We start from the raw sequence: 3,996 nt of genomic DNA on the forward strand, positions 1-3,996 counted from the left end.
AAACCCAGAACTTCATGATATTTATTGGAGCGTTGAGCAAAAGTGTCGTAAATACACGCGGATTATATTGTGCTATTTTGTGCCACATCACGGAATATTTTTGGATGCAATTTTGCGGTGTGCCTACGATATTATTCATGAAAATTACGATACATCCGCTTGGAGTTTGCCAATTAGCATCAGCGTGCCGTTCAATACGAACAGCATTTTGGGATGTGTTTTGTTACTGTTCATCCAGTTAAACATTTCGATTACATATACGCTGATTATGATTTCCCTTACGTCGTACTTCATTAGCTGTTGTCTTTATCTTGAAGCCATGTGTGATCATTTTACTGCGCTGATCGACACGGTTAAAGAGAATGTAGAAAATAATCAAGAGGAAAATAACCCTAACAAATACCGAAGGAGAGAGCTACAAAACAGGAAGAATCTCTTTAACGCAATTGAAATTCATGGTGCTGTTTATGAGTAAGTGCAATGCACTTAGTGCATATAAAAGTTCAACAAATTCGTATTTTGTTCGCATGCGAAACCAACAAATTGAAAGAAAAAAAAATAATTTTTACTTTACGTTGCGTTTTTTGCATTTTTTGAAAAAAAGGGCATTTGAATTGGTGGCAAATATGAACAGCGGAGGGCTATTTGCCATTCTCTCTTGCCATATGCCTTTGATGGCTTTATCTTTCTACGATATGGAACATGTAAATATCCCATTTTTTTTATGCTCTCGCTCTATATGCTCATCAATCTTGTTTGTCAAAGTTCACACACTCTTTCGTTTTTTTATATTTTTGGCAATTTTTGCTCCATGTTTAGGTTTTCAACAAGGAATTTGCCTTAATTGCTTTGACCTTGGCTGCTTTCGTGTGTAGTTTGGTTTGGTTGTTTCTCTACTGCTATTTCGCTACATTTCTCAGCGAAAGAATAACTTCTAATGGGAATACTATGTGGTCGACCAACTGGTTCGATTATTCACCAGAGTTTAGTAAATATGTGCCCTTAATAATTGCTCGTTCACAAAAACCAGCACAATTCACTGGATTCAATTTATTGCCTTGCACATTGGAAATGTTCGGAAAAGTATGAGCCATTTTTCATTTAACACATATCATTTTTTCGAGAAAAGAAGGAATGTACTTCACAATAATTACTCGATTAATGGTAACTTTTTTCAGATTTTCAAGACATCCCTATCTTATTACTGGATATACAGGAGCCTTTCTATGCACTAAAATGTCAAACATCAAAATGGATCACCATAAATGAATTGAATTGATTTTTCTCTCAATCGACGAGTTTTAATGTAGATTTTAGAAATCCTAGGAAACATGCTGTAAAATGTAGAATTGTCACGTAAGAATAATGTTTTATTAAAGTGCACTATGTTTCAGTCTCGCGACTAACGCCAACAGAACAAGTTGTTATTTCATTTCTCTCTTGCTTCATTCCACTTCTATATTGTTTTACTTTTGCAGCTCATATTACCACAGGTTATGGGCATACTGCTACGCAGCAATTGAAGTTTTTTGAAGTAGAGAAGTGTAAAGCGTGTTGCATTAGTCTCTTTTCATTCGATTTTTCGTGAAGTTTTTTTTATAAATTCGTGATGTCAAATCAGAAGTAAGGTTTTGATCGCCTAAAAGGCCGAGAAAACTACAGTGAATGGAAGGTTGGCGCGAGAGCATTTCTCATAACAAAAGAATTGTGGACATGCGCATCAACGAATGGCGTGCTGCGAAAAGTGTTTGTGTTAGAACAATTCGTAATGCTTAAACTCAGCGACTGTGAATCGATCACCGACTACGTAAATAAGAAAATTGGACTTTATGCAAAAGTGAAAAAGGGTTTTAAGCTTGACGACGAAATTTCCGGTGGAATTTTACTGTGCGGCCTGGGTGAAGCGTACAGACCTCTAGTCATGAGTGTTAGATATAAATTGACACCCGACAGTGTTAAAACATTATTACTTCAAAGTGTCGATTTTGAAAGCGCAAGTGAAAATGCACTAAGTGCACAAAACAAAAAGAAGTTCAATAACAAGGGCAAATCAAAAAAGCCAGTTAAATGTTATGATTGCGGGGGGCCACATTTTGGAAATAAATGTACGTCGAAAAACAGTAATACTTAGAGGACAGTACTAATGCGAAAGAAGTAATTGCCAGAAATGGACTCTTAATTCTAAAGGGAGACCAACTTGAATTCATTCATCGCAGTTTTGCCGAATATTTAATAAACGAATACATAACCAAGAATTGGAATAATTGTCAAGTACAGAAACTTCTACTAGAAACTTAGTGATCCAAGATTTAACAAAATATGTTCCCATCATACATGAGCTGATACGTGAAGATTTGTTCGAAATTCCCAAAATTGTATTGAACCTTTTTAACAAGCATTTTCCAGATAAAAATTCCGTGATAAAGAAATTTTTTATCCTAGCGCATGATAAGGATGAAAGCATTTTGTACCTTTCATTGCAATATGATGCACAATCAGCACAGTTTTTGTTGAACTGGGTTGAAGATCACTGTGGCATCGACACACCCATGAATTTAATTAAAACAGGACGAGTGGTCAACGGTGAAATCATTGAATCCTCGTTATTCGCAGCAGCTAGAAGTCCATGGGAAGGAAGTCTTGAAATGTTTAAGTTAATATTAGACCTCATGGCGAGGCACGTTGAAAGTAACGAATTAAAAGTATTTGTATTGGCAAATGAGAAGGAAGAAGGTAGAAGCATTTTGTACATTTCATTGCAAAACGATAATCCACAAAAAGCACAGTCTTTGTTGGACTGGGTAAACAATCAATTTGGGGTTGACGTGCTCAAAAAATTGTTACTTAAAGCAAAAGTTCGAAATGGTAAAATCAACACAGCGTTACACGGAGCAATTAAAAGTCGATCTGAATATGATGAACAGTCCGAAAGAAAAGAAAAGATTGAGTTGATATTAACTTCGTAAAAGACAATGTAAAAGATGATAAGTTTTTGAAAGATTTCATATTCTCAAAGCACATTGATCCTGACGAAGGTGTCTTTTACTATTCAACAGAGCCTAAAAATGATGAAGGCGTATTGTATTTAATGAATTGGGTAATAAAACACTCAAGTGTTGACGGGCCAAAGAAGTCAAGACTGAACAGACTACTCGCGACCCCAACTTCTAGCGTCATCTTCAACATTTCACCATCATCTCCAGCTTCACTGCTTCAAAGCATTGCATCGTTTCAGTATTGCAATGAAAATAATTGTACGTACAATATCAACCGCAGAGTGCAACTGGATTGCCTACGATGTACAGAAATAAAGTTTTGAGCAAAAATTTCCTTTGTTAAATCGAAACAAAATGCTTTTCCGACGAAATTGTTTGTGAAAAAATGCTAACGAATGAATGAAAGTAGAAAAAAACAACGGCTTACCGTATCAAGGCTTAGAAGAGATGCACATATGATAATCGATGAAAGCCCGAACAAGATAAATATAATCGAACCGTATAAGTTTGAATTTATCAGTAAACAAAAATTCTGCCATAAAGCTTGAGCGAAAAGTGAAGCAATTTTTTTTTCTTGTTATCGGCGAGCAAATATTATGACGTCTATCAAATGAAGATAAAACAAATTGATATTTTGAATATTGGCATCAATGTGCACCTACAATTCCATTATCTGACATAAAGCTTGTATTTATAGTACTTTGTTCAACAGCTCTTGGTCTAATACCACTGTTGAAGCGTGCGCCGAATGTTTTTACTTCAAACAGCACGAAATACATTCCTGAACAAAGAAAGCACAATATCCATGAAAGAACAATAAAAACATGGACATAATGGACGACTGTCGTGTAATTGCGTAATAAAAGTGGTAGCTTCTGTTCGCGTATCGCTAAAATGCCTATAAATGTTAGAATCTCTTTGGCCGTTGAAAATATCGCCATTGTTTTTTGTTCGAAATTTAACACTTAATATGAATAACAAAGACTTCTCAACCAGATCA

The 3,996-nt window shown here is 35.5% G+C and overlaps 1 long non-coding RNA gene across 1 annotated transcript; it reads left to right on the forward strand.

Annotated features, from left to right (window-relative positions):
- Positions 1–604: 604 nt before the first annotated feature.
- On the forward strand, positions 605–1,489 carry LOC129573417 (uncharacterized). Its single transcript, XR_008688590.1, has 3 exons — positions 605–704; positions 820–1,083; positions 1,179–1,489. It is a non-coding gene; the product is annotated as an uncharacterized LOC129573417 (long non-coding RNA).
- The last annotated feature ends 2,507 nt before the right edge of the window (positions 1,490–3,996 follow it).

Source organism: Sitodiplosis mosellana, unplaced genomic scaffold, assembly GCF_009176505.1.
Source record: "Sitodiplosis mosellana isolate CC-2019 unplaced genomic scaffold, AAFC_SMos_1.0 Smas_scaffold_6065, whole genome shotgun sequence".
Classification (NCBI taxonomy): domain Eukaryota; kingdom Metazoa; phylum Arthropoda; class Insecta; order Diptera; family Cecidomyiidae; genus Sitodiplosis; species Sitodiplosis mosellana.